Below are 19,503 nucleotides of genomic sequence, written 5' to 3'. Positions count from 1 at the left end.
GTGAATCATTGCATTAATCAAGTGTGCAACACTATATGCAATATGGTTTAGATGAGAAGCTCCTGTATATAGTTTGGATTGCTATCCTTATTTAGTTTTTCTATATACTATGTTATTTAAGGCATCAGCATGCTTCAGTTTGACCGAACGAGTGTACTTGCATACTCTCTTTAAAGACCTTCGCATTAAAAAAAACAACAGCAATGGTACTGTTTGTCCATTTTGAGACTCCGTAGCCACTATACACTAAGTCAGAATTGATCTAAGATAAATTTTGACATTTTTGCAGAGGAGATCTTAAGCCGAGCAATTTTACATCTAACTACAATATTTGGTGCAGTATTTCTCATGGAAAAATGTGCATGAAAATGAACCACCAAATACTTTATTGAAGTATCCCTATTGTTGACCAATCACAGACAAAATGGTGTGTGCCAGAACATGTTTTCATCTCTTATCTCTCTTCTGAGCCTAGAAGCTCCTGGTTTGGCATCAGGCATTGATCTCAATGTGTCGAGGTGATGAGGTTCTGCTCTCTTTCTCTCTCCGTCCGTCTCTCTCTCCGACCCCCTAGTGTGCTTGAAGCTCTTCTCTCCTCTGTTCCCTCCTGGCCCTACCTCCTCCCTCTCTGCTTTGATAGTAGCTTGGCTCAGGGCAAGCCCCTGCACAGCTCAGCAGCAGGGAAGATTTGTTCAGAACAGTACAACAGGAGCCTGAGGTCTGTTCTCTCAAGGTCAAAACTCACAGCTTTGTTCACTTTCATCTTGAGGACAGCTTTAAATCAGAACAGAGAAGCACAAACACACACAATGTGTCTATGATGTGCTAAAAAGAGAAACTGAATCCATCTTTGTCTCCTCTCCATCGTTTTTGGGACAGGGGCCATATTATATTATTCCCATCGATCTCTATTGAATAATTTGGATGAGGGGAGACAAGCAGAACAGAGTCAGTGCCAGAGCTTCATTTGGCCAGGGTGTCTGTTTCACGCCAAGGTGTTTTGCCTTCATAAGAACTTTGCTGGCTTACACAGCACTTCTGCGAGGATCACTGAGGAACAAGTACAACTACACTGTCTGAGGCTCTGAGCATCATACTGCATGTGTGTTGTCGTGTCTTATCAAATCAATTCTCTGTAATTATTATTACGTGATTAAACTAATCACGTAAATGTAATTAACTAGGAAGTCGGGGAACCAAGGAAAATATTCAGATTACAAAGTTATAATTTTCCTAATAGAACTTTCAGATTTTTTTATATCTGATCAATTAGTCTTCTAATTAATGATTTATTATTTTCCTCACGTTAGTCTCATTCCAAACGTCATAAATTGATGGTTATCTGCAGGAACCCAGTCTTCACTATGAATCATCCATTCATCAATTGTTTCAATCATTTATTTATTAACTAACTAAATAATCACAGAAATGCACATACAAACAAACAAAGTAGATATGGTTACAAGGAAACAATAGAGGATGTGCCCTAGTGGGCTAAACCGGTATTACGGCTTGGTGGACAAAAGGGAAGTGGGTGTAGACTGAGAAAGGCGGGATTTACGCAAATGAGTCACTACACACTTGATAATTCCAACAATTGAAATGCTAATCCTTTGCACATGAACGCTCACTAATTCGGGAATAATTGCAATCAATATACACTGCTCAAAAAAATAAAGGGAACACTTAAACAATACAATGTAACTCCAAGTCAATCACACTTCTGTGAAATCAAACTGTCCACTTAGGAAGCAACACTGATTGACAATAAATTTCACATGCTGTTGTGCAAATGAAATAGACAACAGGTGGAAATTATAGGCAATTAGCAAGACACCCCCAATAAAGGAGTGGTTCTGCAGGTGGTGACCACAGACCACTTCTCAGTTCCTATGCTTCCTGGCTGATGTTTTGGTCACTTTTGAATGCTGGCGGTGCTTTCACTCTAGTGGTAACATGTGACGGAGTCTACAACCCACACAAGTGGCTCAGGTAGTGCAGCTCATCCAGGATGGCACATCAATGCGAGCTGTGGCAAGAAGGTTTGCTGTGTCTGTCAGCGTAGTGTCCAGAGCATGGAGGCGCTACCGGGAGACAGGCCAGTACATCAGGAGACGTGGAGGAGGCCGTAGGAGGGCAACAACCCAGCAGCAGGACCGCTACCTCCGCCTTTGTGCAAGGAGGAGCACTGCCAGAGCCCTGCAAAATGACCTCCAGCAGGAGGGGGTTGTGCTTACAGCCCAACACCGTGCAGGATGTTTGGCATTTGCCAGAGAACACCAAGATTGGCAAATTCGCCACTGGTGCCCTGTGCTCTTCACAGATGAAAGCAGGTTCACACTGAGCACATGTGACAGACGTGACAGAGTCTAGAGACGCCGTGGAGAAAGTTCTGCTGCCTGCAACATCCTCCAGCATGACCGGTTTGGCGGTGGGTCAGTCATGGTGTGGGGCATTTCTTTGGGGGGCCGCACAGCCCTCCATGTGCTCGCCAGAGGTAGCCTGACTGCCATTAGGTACCGAGATGAGATCCTCAGACCCCTTGTGAGACCATATGCTGGTGCGGTTGGCCCTGGGTTCCTCCTAATGCAAGACAATGCTAGACCTCATGTGGCTGGAGTATGTCAGCAGTTCCTGCAAGAGGAAGGCATTGATGCTATGGACTGGAACCGCCCGTTCCCCAGACCTGAATCCAATTGAGCACATCTGGGACATCATGTCTCGCTCCATCCACCAACGCCACGTTGCACCACAAACTGTCCAGGAGTTGGCGGATGCTTTAGTCCAGGTCTGGGAGGAGATCCCTCAGGAGACCATCCGCCACCTCATCAGGAGCATGCCCAGGCGTTGTAGGGAGGTCATACAGGCACATGGAAGCCACACACTACTGAGCCTCATTTTGACTTGTTTTAAGGACATTACATCAAAGTTGGATCAGCCTGTAGTGTGGTTTTCCACTTTAATTTTCAGTGTGACTCCAAATCCAGACCTCCATGGGTTGATAAATTTGATTTCCATTGATAATTTTTGTGTGATTTTGTTGTCAGCACATTCAACTATGTAAAGAAAAAAGTATTTAACAAGAATATTTCATTCATTCAGATCTAGGATGCGTTATTTTAGTCTTCCCTTTTTTTTGAGCAGTGTATATATATTTACGCTTGGTGTGTCGTCGTGATCTCTGTTGGAATCGTCCATTTCTGTTGGAAAGTTCATCCGCCCTCTCTCTCTCTTCCATGGTTATAATGGATTGTTCAGAGTCCCATTCAGAAATGTTTTTATAGAATAGATGTTTCGGCGGTTGTCGGTCCTCGCATTCACGGGTGCATAATTTCTAGCTGCAGACTAGTAATTAGCATTGAAGAGTAGCTCTTATTCTGTCGGATCGATAGTCTCAGAGTTTAACCACGTGGTATGGTTAAAAGATTCAGCAACCATTACAACCTTAGCTCCCTCGATGGTTGAGGTACGCATGGCCTCTACTCAAACCTTCGCTCCCTCTGGATCGAGGTACTGGTCTACTGGGAAATTCCCAAGGTGGGGGTTATATCCAGAACCGTAGGAAAGGGCTGTCCCATGATGCCAGAACAATGTCTGTGCTCATTGGGCGGGCCTATGACTTAGTTCAACTCCAAAAGGGAATTGGAGTTTCCTTCATTAAACAGTTTAAAAACACATTACATAATTTCACAACTAGTTTCATCTTTACTCATTCATTTTATACAACAATTAGATGCAAGCCTCACAACTGAGACTCTTGTATAAACAAGGTTATGGCAATGTGGCTGTATTGTCTCATGAGTTTCAAAAACATTAAATGAAATGGACCGGTAGTAGCTGGATTCTCCCCTGACCGTGTACAGAAAATAGCATGAGCATATAAGCATGGCAACGGGGTATGAACATTGAACTGTGATTCACTCCAGCCGCCAAGCGTGGACTGGGAAAGGACAGACTGAGTATACCGTCTACCACACAGGTATTTAGTAAATAAATAATTAAACTCAATTTTGTATTGCTGATTCAACCTGTTAGCCAGGGTTCGTGAAGATAACCAAGAATTTACAACTTTCAGATGACACTAAAATAAGGTGAAGATTAATATTGACTGCAATTCTGTAAAATATTACTAGGTCTTTACTAGTCTATTCGGAAGATAACTGCTCTATAAATATTATTTCGTGGTGCCCCGACTTTCTAGTTAATTACATTTACATGATTAGCTCAATCAGGTAATATTAATTACAGAGAAAGTATTTTGTAGAATAGCATGTCATATCACTTAATCCGGCATAGCCAAAGACATGACACAGTATTACTGGACCAATAGGCCAGCCAGCTCTAGAGGTGTTGAGTAATAATGGACCAGCGGGCCAGCTCTAGAACTATTCCAGTATTACTGGTTGCCTGTCCAGCCAGTGTTATTGTGGCCTAGGAGCTGTGCCAACACAACATGGGCAGCACTGCAATCTGAGCACCTGTATGCTTCCATGCCAAGGCTCCTGTTGTGATCAACGCTGGGCAGAGGAACAGCAGGCGAAAGGAGATGGGGCAGAGTGCTAAATGGCGGCAGTGCTATATGGTCAATGTGCTATCGCCTATTACTCTTATTGTATGTGAGAAATTATCATGGGAGAGAAAGGGTCGGTCCTCGCATTCACGGGTGCATAATTTCTAGCTGCAGACTAGTAATTAGCATTGAAGAGTAGCTCTTATTCTGTCGGATCGATAGTCTCAGAGTTTAACCACGTGGTATGGTTAAAAGATTCAGCAACCATTACAACCTTAGCTCCCTCGATGGTTGAGGTACGCATGGCCTCTACTCAAACCTTCGCTCCCTCTGGATCGAGGTACTGGTCTACTGGGAAATTCCCAAGGTGGGGGTTATATCCAGAACCGTAGGAAAGGGCTGTCCCATGATGCCAGATCAATGTCTGTGCTCATTGGGCGGGCCTATGACTTAGTTCAACTCCAAAAGGGAATTGGAGTTTCCTTCATTAAACAGTTTAAAAACACATTACATAATTTCACAACTAGTTTCATCTTTACTCATTCATTTTATACAACAATTAGATGCAAGCCTCACAACTGAGACTCTTGTATAAACAAGGTTATGGCAATGTGGCTGTATTGTCTCATGAGTTTCAAAAACATTAAATGAAATGGACCGGTAGTAGCTGGATTCTCCCCTGACCGTGTACACATTCTCCAAAACATGGACATTGTTCAGTTCTCAAGTTCTGTGATGTAGAAGAGGTTCCTTTGTTCTCCTGTGAAACTCTCTCTATATATACTGCATGGCCATGAGGAGAGAGACTCCTCTAGGAATTGCGTGCGTGCGCAGTTGGAGGTTGTGAGCTGCATGCTGCATCAATTATTGATGACGGACTATGACCTTCATTATTTATGACGTTAGGGTTTCTGTTCACTCAGCATATACAGTCTGTTATTTAAACATATTCACCACTGGTGTTGGCACAACCACTCTGTTCATTAGATAGTGTATTTTCACTACTGGTGTTGGCACAACCAGACTCTGTTCATCAGACATATTCACCACTGATGTTGGCACAACCACTCTGTTCATTAGACATATTCAACACAGTTGTCATGATGCTGGCCTGGGGGTAGGTTTATGACAGTCATAAATACCCCTCCCACCTTTTTCCTCTCTCTGCCCTACTGATGTGACTATTGAAAATCCCTTGGTTAACACAGAGATTCTGGGAACATCAGAAGGTGGGGGGAAATTAACCATATTTTGGTAATCCAACCAGTTGAACTGTGCGTTGGTACTTAATGAATATAATGTCAGTTCAGTTGTCATCTGAGACATTCTCATCAATGATAGGATGACATAAACTGTACAGTGGAAAGTCTACACATTATAGTTATCAGATTCACATGGAATTGTTGTGCAATTTAAATGTTTGAATATGAAATTATTTGTGAGGGGATGAAATGTGATTTTAGCTTCTAAAATGTGAGAATTGAGTTTTCATGAGTGAATTAAGCCCGACTCAGTGGTCCGCCCATGTGAAGAGACATAGGTTATAAACTATGAAACACACACTCCTCTCCCTTCCTATATAAAGCCTTGACGACAATATAACTTCCTGTTCCCGGGGACATAAAGGTGACGGCCTTGACGTTAGAAGGGCAGGTGACACCATCAGAGCAAAGCCAATCTCAGCTACCTAATGAAATTTGCATTGAATTCCCACGTGAAGAGGACGATCGACACTTCGAAAATGATGAATTTCGACTATACCAGCCAGAAAATAGCATGAGCATATAAGCATGGCAACGGGGTATGAACATTGAACTGTGATTCACTCCAGCCGCCAAGCGTGGACTGGGAAAGGACAGACTGAGTATACCGTCTACCACACAGGTATTTAGTAAATAAATAATTAAACCCAATTTTGTATTGCTGATTCAACCTGTTAGCCAGGGTTCGTGAAGATAACCAAGAATTTACAACTTTCAGATGACACTAAAATAAGGTGAAGATGAATATTGACTGCAATTCTGTAAAATATTACTAGGTCTTTACTAGTCTATTCGGAAGATAACTGCTCTATAAATATTATTTCGTGGTGCCCCGACTTTCTAGTTAATTACATTTACATGATTAGCTCAATCAGGTAATATTAATTACAGAGAAAGTATTTTGTAGAATAGCATGTCATATCACTTAATCCGGCATAGCCAAAGACATGACACAGTATTACTGGACCAATAGGCCAGCCAGCTCTAGAGGTGTTGAGTAATAATGGACCAGCGGGCCAGCTCTAGAACTATTCCAGTATTACTGGTTGCCTGTCCAGCCAGTGTTATTGTGGCCTAGGAGCTGTGCCAACACAACATGGGCAGCACTGCAATCTGAGCACCTGTATGCTTCCATGCCAAGGCTCCTGTTGTGATCAACGCTGGGCAGAGGAACAGCAGGCGAAAGGAGATGGGGCAGAGTGCTAAATGGCGGCAGTGCTATATGGTCAATGTGCTATCGCCTATTACTCTTATTGTATGTGAGAAATTATCATGGGAGAGAAAGGGTAAGGGAAGCATCCTGTATGCCAGGAGCTGGGTTGATGCCTGTTCCAATTTCAGTCGTTTCCCTTTAGTTTTGGTTGGCAAGAAGATAGCTGTTTCTGAGCATCTAATCAGAGCATTTGTAAGAGCACTGACTTATGAATAATGCAAGGCGGTCTTGGCATTGTATCACAAATAGGCTTAATTATAATTAAGGTCTAATTTAGACCTGTCTCCTGAGACCGAAGAGCCTATCTAGGTATTCCATATGCATCCCTGTGGAGTAGAGAGACTCTGTAGCTGTGTCTGAGACAGCAGACCTAGCTAACTGACAGGGGCCATGTCCGAATACCCATACTAGCGTACTACATACACTATACACCACGTTCAAAAGTTTGGGGTCACTTAGAAATGTACTTGTATTTTAAAGAAAAGCACATTTTGTCCATTAAAATAACATCAAAATGATCAGAAATACAATGTAGACATTGTTAATGTTTTAAATGACCATTGTAGCTGGAAACAGCATATTTTGAATGGAACATAAACATAGGCGTACAGAGGCCCATTATCAGCAACCATCACTCTTGTGTTCCAATGGCACGTTGTGTTAAGCTAATCCAAGTTTATCATTATAAAAAGGCTAATTGATCATTAAAAAACTATTTTGCAATTATATTAGCACAGCTAAAAACTGTTGTGCTGATTTAAAGAGAAAGTATTTCAAAGTACTTCTTGGCTACTGGCATGAGTGCTACGGATCTGGCCTTCTTTAGACTAGTTGATAATCTGGAGCATCAGCATTTGTGTATAGAAACAAAGTATAGAGATAGAGAGGAGTCACAATTCAATGGCTCAAACACAAGACATATGTGTCAGGGTCTACAGTCAATCACGGATTACAAAAAGTAAACAAGCCCTGTCGCGGCATTGAGGACAATACAACGCCGCCGCCGTGGCCCGCTAACAAAGACTGTGGGCTCTCCTTCTCCGTGGTCGACGTGAGTAAAACATTTAAATGTGTTAACCCTCGGAAGGCTGCCTGCCTAGACGGCATCCCTAGCCGTGTCCTCAGAGCAGGCGCAGACTGCTGGAGTGTTTACGGGCATATTCAATCTCTCCCTATCCCAGTCTTCTGTCCCCACATGCTTCAAGATGGCCACCATTGTTCCTGTTCCCAAGAAAGCTAAGGTAACTGAAATAAATGACGGTCATCATGAAGTGCTTTGAGAGACTAGTCAAGGATCATATCACCTCCACCCTACAGTGCCTTGCGAAAGTATTCGGCCCCCTTGAACTTTGCGACCTTTTGCCACATTTCAGGAATCAAACATAAAGATATAAAACTGTATTTTTTTGTGAAGAATCAACAACAAGTGGGACACAATCATGAAGTGGAACGACATTTATTGGATATTTCAAACTTTTTTAACAAATCAAAAACTGAAAAATGGGGAGTGCAAAATTATTCAGCCCCCTTAAGTTAATACTTTGTAGCGCCACCTTTTGCTGCGATTACATTTGTAAGTCGCTTGGGGTATGTCTCTATCAGTTTTTCACATCGAGAGACTGACATTTTTTCCCATTCCTCCTTGCAAAACAGCTCGAGCTCAGTGAGGTTGGATGGAGAGCATTTGTGAACAGCAGTTTTTAGTTCTTTCCACAGATTCTCGATTGGATTCAGGTCTGGACTTTGACTTGGCCATTCTAACACCTGGATATGTTTATTTTTGAACCATTCCATTGTAGATTTTGCTTTATGTTTTGGATCATTGTCTTGTTGGAAGACAAATCTCCGTTCCAGTCTCAGGTCTTTTGCAGACTCCATCAGGTTTTCTTCCAGAATGGTCCTGTATTTGGCTCCATCCATCTTCCCATCAATTTTAACCATCTTCCCTGTCCCTGCTGAAGAAAAGCAGGCCCAAACCATGATGCTGCCACCACCATGTTTGACAGTGGGGATGGTGTGTTCAGCTGTGTTGCTTTTACGCCAAAAATAACGTTTTGCATTGTTGCCAAAAAGTTCAATTTTGGTTTCATCTGACCAGAGCACCTTCTTCCACATGTTTGGTGTGTCTCCCAGGTGGCTTGTGGCAAACTTTAAACGACACTTTTTATGTATATCTTTAAGAAATGGCTTTCTTCTTGCCACTCTTCCATAAAGGCCAGATTTGTGCAATATACCACTGATTGTTGTCCTATGGACAGAGTCTCCCACCTCAGCTGTAGATCTCTGCAGTTCATCCAGAGTGATCATGGGCCTCTTGGCTGCATCTCTGATCAGTCTTCTCCTTGTATGAGCTGAAAGTTTAGAGGGACGGCCAGGTCTTGGTAGATTTGCAGTGGTCTGATACTCCTTCCATTTCAATATTATCGCTTGCACAGTGCTCCTTGGGATGTTTAAAGCTTGGGAAATCTTTTTGTATCCAAATCCGGCCTTAAACTTCTTCACAACAGTGTCTCGGACCTGCCTGGTGTGTTCCTTGTTCTTCATGATGCTCTCTGCGCTTTTAACGGACCTCTGAGACTATCACAGTGCAGGTGCATTTATACGGAGACTTGATTACACACAGGTGGATTGTATTTATCATCATTAGTCATTTAGGTCAACATTGGATCATTCAGAGATCCTCACTGAACTTCTGGAGAGAGTTTGCTGCACTGAAAGTAAAGGGGCTGAATAATTTTGCACGCCCAATTTTTCAGTTTTTGATTTGTTAAAAAAGTTTGAAATATCCAATAAATGTCGTTCCACTTCATGATTGTGTCCCACTTGTTGTTGATTCTTCACAAAAAAATACAGTTTTATATCTTTATGTTTGAAGCCTGAAATGTGGCAAAAGGTCGCAAAGTTCAAGGGAGGCGAATACTTTCGCAAGGCACTGTATCTGTCACACTAGACCCACTCCAATTTGCTTACCGCCCCAATAGGTCCACAGACAATGCAATCACCATCACAGTGCACACTGACTTATCCCATCTGGACATGAGGAATACCTATGTAAGAATGCTGTTCATTGACTACAGCTCAGCATTCAACACCATAGTACCCTCCAAACTCATCACTAAGCTTGAGACCCTGGGACTCGACCCCACCCTGTGCAACTGGGTCCTGGACTTCCTGACGGGCCGCCCCCGGGTGGTGAAGGTAGGAAACAACATCCACCATCTGTAAAATGGTGGATGAAAGCTGTAAAATCTGTAAAATGACGCCGGAAGAATTGGCAAAGGTTTTACGGGCGTCCAACCAATTGTGCTATTGTGTTTTTTTCTGCGTCATTTAACTTATTTTGTACATAATGTTTCTGCAACCGTATCCTACGGCAAAAAAGAGCTTCTGGATATCAGGACAGAGAATACTCACCTTGGATTAGACAAATATTTTTTCTTCAACAAGCAGGACGCACAGGACATTCTCCAAACACCCGACAGGGCCAACATCCCCGTTATTTGCAAGAGGAAGAGACGCAGGTACAGAGGACACAGAGCGGGATGCCTCGTGAAGCCCACAGAAGGCGATGGGAAAGCTGCTGTTACTTCCAATATTACTCGCCAACGTGCAATCATTGGACAATAAATTAGACGAGGTACGATCACGAATATCCTACCAACGGGACATCAAAAACTGTAATATCATATATTTCACGGAATCGTGGCTGAATGACGACATGGATATTCAGCTAATGGGATATACGCTGCACCGGCAGGGTAGAACAGCACACTCCGGTAAAACGAGGGGGGGTGGGGGTCTGTGCATATTTGTAAATAACAGCTGGTGCACGAAATCTAAGGAGGTCTCTAGATTTTGCCTGCCTGAAGTAGAGTATATTGTGATAAATTGCAGGCCACACTACTTGCCAAGAGAGATTTCAGCTATACTTTTTGTGGCTGTTTATTTACCACCACAGACAGATGCTGGCACTAAGACGGCACTCAAGTCAGCTGTATAAGGAAATAAGCAAACAGGAAGCCACTCACCCAGAGGTGGCGCTCCTAGTGGACAGAGACTATAATGCAGGAAAACTTAAATCAGTTCTACCAAATTTCTATCAACATCTTAAATGTGCAACCAGAGGGGGAAAAAATTATAGATCACCTGTACTCCACACACAAAGACGCGTATAAATCTCTCCCTCGCCATCCATTTGGTAAATCTGACCACAACTCTATATTTCTGATTCCTGCTTACAAGCTAAAATTAAATCAGGAAGCACTAGTGACTCGGTCTGACTGTTTGGTGACTGTTTTGCTATCACAGACTGGAATATGTTCCGGGATTCTTCCGATGGCATTGAGGAGTACACCACATCAGTCACCGGCTTTATCAATAAGTGCATTGAGGATGTCGTCCCCAAGGTGACTGTACCTACACATGCCAACCAGAAGCCATGGATTACAGGCAACATTCGCACTGAGCTAAAGGGTAGAGCTGACGTTTTCAAGGTGCAGGACTCTAACCCGTAAGCTTACAAGAAATCCTGCTATGCCCTGCAACGACCCATCAAATAGGCAAAGCGTCAACACAGGGATAAGATTAAATCATACAACATCGGCACCGACGCTCGTCTTATGTGGCAACTATTGCAGACTACAAAGGGAAGCACAGCCGCCAGCTGCCCAGTGACACGACCCCACTAGATGAGCTAAATCACTTCTATGCTCGCTTCGAGACAAGCAACACTGAGGCATGCATGAGAGCTTCAGCATGCCTCATGCCCCAAAATTTTCAACATGTCCCTGATTGAGTCTGTAATACCAACATGTTTCAAGCAGACCACCACAGTCCCTGTGCCCAAGAACAAAGGTAACCTGCCTAAATGACTACAGATCCGTAGCACTCATGCCAGTAGCCATGAAGTACTTTGAAAGGCTGGTAATGGCTTACATCAACACCATTATCCCAGAAACCCTAGACCCACTCCAATTTGCATTCCGCCCCAAAAGATCCACAGATGAGGCAATCTCTATTGCACTCCACACTGTCATTCCCCACCTGGACAAAAGGAACACTTATGTGAGAATGCTGTTCATTTAATACAGCTCCGCGTTCAACACCATAGTACCCTCAAAACTCATCACTAAGCTAAGGATCCTGAGACTATACAGCTCCCTCTGCAACTGGATCTTGGACTTCCTGACGGACCGCCCCCAGGTGGTGAGGGTAGGTAGCAACACATCTGCCACGCTGATCCTCAACACTGGAGCCCCCCAGGGGTGCGTGCTCAGTCCCCTCCTGTACATTTTGTTCACCCACGACTGCATGGCCAGGCACGACTCCAACACCATCATTAAGTTTGCAGACGACACAACAGTGGTAGGCCTGATCACCGACAACGTCAAGACTGCCTATAGGGAGGAGGTCAGAGACCTGGCTGTGTGGTGCCAGGGCAAAAACCTTTCCCTCAACATAACCAAGACAAAGGAGATGATTGTGGACTACAGGAAAAGGAGGACCGAGCATGCCCCCATTCTCATCGACTGGGCTGTAGTGGAGCAGGTTGAGAGGTTCCTTAGTGTCCACATCACCAACAAACTAGAATGGTCCAAACACACCAAGACAGTCGTGAAGAGGGCACGTCAAAGCCTATTCCCCCTCAGGAAATTAAAAAGATTTGGCATGGGTCCTGAGATCCTCAAAAGGTTCTACAGCTGCAACATCGAGAGCACTGGTTGCATCACTGCCTGGTACGGTAATCGCTCGGCCTCTGACCACAAGGCACTACAGAGGGTAGTGTGTACGGCCCAGTACATCACTGGGGCAAAGCTCCCTGCCATCCAGGACCTCTACATCAGAAGGTGTCAGAGTAATGCCCTAAAAATTGTCAAAGACCCCAGCCACCCCAGTCATAGACTGTTCTCTCTACTACCGCATGGCAAGTGGTACCGTAGTGCCAAGTCTAGGAGAAAAAGGCTTCCCAACAGTTTTTACCCCCAAGCCATAAGACTCCTGAACAGGTAATCAAATGGCTACGCGGACTATTTGCATTGTGTGGCCCCCCAACCCCTCTTTTACGCTGCTGCTACTCTCTGTTTATCATATATGCATAGTCACTTTAACTATACATTCATGTACATACTACCACAATTCGCCTGACCAACCAGTGCTCCCGCACATTGGCTAACTGGGTTATCTGCATGGTGTCCCGCCACCAACCAACCCCCTCTTTTACACTACTGCTGCTCTCTGTACATCATATATGCATAGCCACTTTAACCACATCTACATACTACCTCAATGAGCCTGACTAACCGGTGCCTGTATGTAGCCTCGCTACTGTATACAGCCTCACTACTGTTGTTTTTATCTCTTTACTTACCTATTGTTCACCTAATACCTTTTTTTGCACTATTGGTTAGAGCCTGTAAGTAAGCATTTCACGTGACACATGACAAATAAACTTTGATTTGATTTGAACCTCAACACTGCGGCCCCACAAGAGTGCGTTCTCAGCCCCCTCCTGTACTCCCTGTTCACCCATGATTGCATTGACATGCACGCATCCAACTCAATCATCAAGTTTGCAGATGACACTACAGTGGTAGGCTTGATTACGAACAACGACAAGACAGCTTACAGGGAAGAGGTGAGGGCCCTCGGAGTGTGGTGTCAGGAAAATAACCTCTCACTCAATGTTAGCAAAACAAAAGAGATGATCATGGACTAGAAGAAACAACAAAGGGAGAACCCCCCTATCCATATCGACGGGACAGCAGTGGAGAAGTTCGAAAGTTTTAAGTTCCTCTGTGTTCATATCACTGACAATCTGAAATGGTCCATGCACACAGACAGTGTGGTGAAGAAGGTTCAACAGCACCTCTTCAACCTCAGGAGGCTGAAAAAATGTGGCTTGTCACTGAATATTCTCACTAACTTTTACAGGTGCACAAATGAGAGCATCCGGTCGGGCTGTATCACCACCAAGTACGGCAACTGCACCGCCCACAACCGCAAGGCTCTTCAGAGGGTGGTCTGTACAACACATCACCGGGGGCAAACTACCTGCCCTCCAGGACACCTACAACACCCAATGTCACAGGTAGGCAAAAAAGATAATCAAGGACAATAACCACCCGAGCCACTGCCTGTTCACCCCGCTTCCATCTAGAAGGCGAGGTCAGTACAGGTGCATCAGAGCTGGGACAGAGAGATTTAAAAACAGGCAATCAGATTGTTAAACAGCCACCACGAGCACAGAGAGGCAGCTGCCTACCTACAGACTTGATATAATTGTCCACTTTAATAAATGGAACACTAGTCACTTTAATAATGCTACTTTAAGAATGTTTACATATCTCGCATTACTCATCTCATATGCAAATACTGTATCCTTTACTATCTATTCTTTACTATCTATTGCATCTTAGCCACTCTGTCACTGCTCATCCATATATTTTATACTTATATGTTCTTATCCCATTCCTTTACTAGATTATGTGTATTAGGTTTTGTTGTTTAATTGTCAGATATTACCTGTTAGATACTGCTGTGTTATTATTTCTTTTTTTTCTCTCTGCATTGTTGGGAAGGGGCTGTAAGCATTTCACTGTTAGTCTCGGCCTGTTGTTCACAAAGCATGTGACAAATAACATGTTATTCTGATAATAGCACTACAATGGCCAATAAGCTGTAGGAAAAAAACAATAAGATCTTACAGTATTTGCCTCTAGTCAATTACATCCGAATCACTGATTAACCTAATTAAAAATCCACTTTAGAAAATGTTGTGCAATTGAGTGGAAACTGCCTCTAGTCTTGGGACTGACATGGAGAAGGATGAGAGGAAGTGGATGTGTGGCTAAAGTGGCCAAACGAGCCGTGACAGCTGCAGCTGGTGCTAACTTCTCATAGACGGCTTCTCTGCTCTGTGTGAAGAGGGAAACGGGTGTCCATTTTGTGCCCTCTCATTGAATTAATGAATGGTCTGATTCTGCACACACACACAACACTGGCAGTTGCCAGCGGTTACTGATGGTGTCCCCGCTGTGTGGTGCCCTGTGGCAGTGCCAACGGGCATAAAATGTCAGGCAGTCAGAATAGAACACTGGGACAAGGTTGGCCTGAGTTTTATTATGGACTCCCCGAGTCCCTTTCTCCAATCGATCAAGAGTGATTCCTTTAACATTAGCCAAAGAGAAGGACCCTTTTGAAATTGGATGGATGGAGAAAGACAGCACACACACCCACATGCATACACACACTCACAGCAGCACAGCCCGCTGAGTCGTGGGTTGGAGTTTATTCTCTCCACAGAGGCTTTTCTTCTCTGTAAATGGAAGGTTCTCACACAGGGGTCAGATTGTGGGGCGTCATGTGACCTGTGTCTCATGACAATTGAAGTCCCCCTGGTCCCTCCATCCCCGTTAAGAGTACAGTATCACAACCGGCCGTGATCGCGAGTTCCATAGGGCGGCGCACAATTGTGCCAGCGTCGTCCGGGTTAGGGGAGGGTTTGGCCGGGGGGGCTTTACTTGGCTCTTCACGCTCTAGCAACTCCTTGTGGCGGGCCGGGCGCCTGCAAGCTGACCTCGGCCGTCAGTTGAACGGTGTTTTCTCCGACACATTGGCTCCCGGGTTAAGTGTGCAGGTGTTGAGAAGCGCGGTTTGGCAGGTCATGTTTCGCAGGAAGCATGACACAGCCTTCGCCTCCCAAGCCAGTTGGGGAGTTACGGCGATGAGACAAGATCGAAATTGGGGAGAAAAAGGTAAAATAAAATAAGTAAAATAAAAAATAAAATAAAAATATATATATATAATAATCACACTGCTGTGCTTAATGCTGGACTGGACATTCTCAGCATTCATACTGTACATGTAGAGAGAGAGGGTGATGGGGTAGGGAGGGTAGAGTAGGGTGGGGAAGAGAGATGTGGAGAGATAAGATTGAAAGTGTGAGAGGGCGCAGTGCGCGCTAACCAAGGTGGCCAGGTGCATGGTGTTGCCTCTGACACATTGGTGCGGCTGGCTTCCGGGTTGGATGCGCGCTGTGTTAAGAAGCAGTGCGGCTTGGTTGGGTTGTGTATAGGAGGACGCATGACTTTCAACCTTCGTCTCTCCCGAGCCCGTACGGGAGTTGTAGCAATGAGACAAGATAGTAGCTACTACAACAATTGGATACCATGAAATTGGGGAGAAAAAGGGGTAAAATTCCCCCCCAAAATAAAAAGGATTAAGGATGACTATGTGGGTGTGTCTGCCTGAGGGTCCCATCTCTCTCTCTCTTGCACTCCAGCAGGTGATGCTAGTGCTGCAATAAGAGACAGAGAGGATAAAGACATCTCCTCTCACTCTTCTCTATGTCCTCTCTCTATATCTCTGTGGTCTGTCAGAAGGCATTGTGTGGCTCCCTGCTCACCTCCAATCGTCAAGGTGGTACTAAGCTCCTTTTCTTTCTTTCTCTCCCTCCCTCCACCTTCCTCTCATTTCTTATCAGCGGGCATATTTCAAGCCCTGGGCATTCACTCAATTGTTTATATATATATATATGTATGTATCAGGGCCATTAAGGAGGAGGGTCCAGGTTATTTTCGCCAGTCCCATGCAATTTCTGTCATCTTTTCCCAGAGTTCTGTCCCTGATGCTTGTCCACCGGCAAGCGTGAACCAAGGATGTCTGAATCATCATTATACTGCTGTCACTGCCACATCACTTCTTTTCTCTTGCTGTCATCTCCCCAACGCTGCTTTGTGAGCCTCAGACATGTAGCTTCAATGCTACGCGGTGTCGAGTTGACCTGATTTGAGGTATGGGAGTCTAAATATTGGTATGTTCGAGAAATAAAGGAAATAAGAAGCGTTATGACGTTAAGCTTAAGTTTGTAAGTCTTTAGGTCAAAACATGGATTATCAGTTTTAATAAAAGGCTCTGCTGAAAACAAAAACTATTTTCCATGTTTACTTTAGAGAGGAAAAGTAACTCCGTTATGGATGTTAAGAGTCTGAAATAGACACACCTTAAAGAGGTCATGATCAAAACCTATCATAACACATAAAAAGGTAAGAAGGTAGAAGGCATAGTACCGTAGGATTGCATTGCCTAAATAGCAAACTTCTGAAACTAAGATCTGACGCATCAATATCCATCACATCCGTTATGGTAAAAAAGGACACTGACAATGAAAAGAGAGAAACCAATGAAAGACCGTGTTAAACCTTGATGAAAGTTAGCTTTACAGAGAAAGTTTCAAAATGATCCAATATAAGGTGCATGTTTCACAAAACCTTTTCCTAAAAAACATTATGGATGTTACATTGCCTATCCCAGTCACCCTCCCCATCTTTACAAGACCATGGAATACGCAAACAAAATCAAGACACTTGTGTGTATTGCCTCATTAACATCTCATCTTCATAAATAGCATTGAGGGACAAACAAGGTCTGTGAAAAATGATTGACTACTTTGAAATGGCCAAAATACATGCAATTTCATACTTAAACCTTTCAAATAAAGCATGAACTCCAATACATAGAATACCTTAAGGATAAGTGTGAACATGGTTTCACTTGAAATTACAAACTTTATTTGGGTATGCTCAGGTTGACCTTCCAATGGAATCGGCCGCATGTCTCACCTCTCTAAAGCAGAAATCTGGATATGGATGTGTTGTATCACTATGGACATTGTAATCTGTCTGATGGTTGTTTTTTGGCCCGTATAGTGTTGGGAGATGGCCAACTGCTGAAAGGCAAATGTCAATGTCAGTCTGATACCACAGTACTAACCATTCACGCAAAATGTTGTTCTGGTAGAGATTAATAGAAGGTGAATGGTGGAGAAAAAAAATCTAGGATGAATAGAGTCTGAGTCTTTTCCAGGCTGCTCTAACATGGTTAAAGTCTGACATTTTGATCAACTTCTTTGGTCGAAACTCTCCCTTTTATCTCTTTCTTCTGAGTCTAGGCTAAAGGCTTCCACACGACAACCTGTTTGAATAATGTGCCATTATTTTTTGTTGTTGCTAAATGTAGTGTATTTTGTGCAATTGCATTAGAGTGACATTGGGGAAAATGTGTCATTTCCTGGGTCTTGACATCGAATTGTACTTTATAACTTAGCTAGTCATGCTGGCATTAGAACAAGCTTTGAAATGATGCCCACCTGACCCAGATTCCGATTTATAAAAGGACAGTTTTTGGATTAATTAAACAACATCAGTAACAAAACAAAACACACCACTTGCCGGATGCTGCCATACCCGTGTGGCTCGGAGCAAAGAAGCACAAATACAACCATGGTTGGTGTCTTGTCGCGGGATTCCGAAGCGCTGCCCACAGAGGGAAAAGGTTGGGAATTTGGAAAGCTCACATAATTAAAATATCTGAATGCCTCTTACCCCTCCTCCCACTTACTTTTCTTCTGTTCTTTTCTCACCACGCTCCCTCATGGAACAGCACTTGCTCCTGAAGGAAATAACCTAATGAGCCAAAGACGGCTAATAACGCTGAAATCCATCTGTCAGCTTCACAGCCCTCATGCTTCAACACCTTTGCTTGTGAGTGTGTGCGTGTGTGTGTGTGTGTGTGGGTAACATGAGGTTGGTAGCAACTTAATTGGGGAGGACGGACTCCTGGTAATGGCTGGGGCGGAATGGTATGAAATACATCATGGTTTACATTAGGGCTGGTGCCTTGCGAAAGTATTCGGCCCCCTTGAACTTTGCGACCTTTTGCCACATTTCAGGCTTCAAACATTAAGATATAAAACTGTATTTTTTTGTGAAGAATCAACAACAAGTGGGACACAATCATGAAGTGGAACGACATTTATTGGATATTTCAAACTTTTTGAACAAATCAAAAACTGAAAAATTGGGCGTGCAAAATTAATGGATTTTAAAGAACTGATTTTAGCATGAACACTAAAAAAAACTGCCAATAATGTCAGGTCCAGTACCATCGTTGGGCCGCGGGTGTGAAAGATTCAGCAGACTGCTGGCATTACACATCTCGAAAAGACTACTGTAGCTCTGCTGGAGTCACTTTTATTGATAACTTTGACACCTTCTGGAAACAGAAGATACTCTACAGGAATGACGGAGTCCACCTAAATAATCTTGGCTCCTGGACAAACAAACAATGACTGGTAAATGATCCAAGACCAGCTCAGTTAATCCCTACCATTGCGACAATGAGTCGTCATAATGCTGCATCAAATGTACATGTTCTTAGGGGCATTGGCAAACACAATGTAAGTAATTTAATGTAACCCTAATTGCACTGGGTTCATTGCACTGAATACATCTGTTAATCCTACAGTTATTGGAAGCAGTAATCATGAGTCTATAAACCAGAGTTACACTGTTAGCACTGAGGCAGTGTGCAATAGTAGGAAGACCACTTTATGCAGCTCACCCTGCACTATCAGCTCCAATGTAAATAACATGAGTAAGTCTACTTCTGATAAGCTTTAAAAAGCAATAAAAACAATCAAGCAACACAGAAAAGTGCTACAAATAGCCCATATTAACCTT

At 43.6% G+C, this 19,503-nt stretch overlaps 1 protein-coding gene across 12 annotated transcripts in view; it reads right to left on the bottom strand.

Moving 5' to 3' along the window:
• LOC110530920 (actin-binding protein WASF1) overlaps positions 1-19,503 on the bottom strand; it is a 152,986-nt gene that overhangs the window by 87,434 nt on the left and 46,049 nt on the right. The gene's annotated exons all lie outside the window — the stretch shown is intronic.

Source organism: Oncorhynchus mykiss, chromosome 8, assembly GCF_057628025.1.
Source record: "Oncorhynchus mykiss isolate SJ-2025 chromosome 8, ASM5762802v1, whole genome shotgun sequence".
NCBI lineage: Eukaryota > Metazoa > Chordata > Actinopteri > Salmoniformes > Salmonidae > Oncorhynchus > Oncorhynchus mykiss.
The sequence above is the reverse complement of the archived record's forward strand: the minus strand, read 5'-3'. Positions and strand labels throughout refer to the sequence as shown.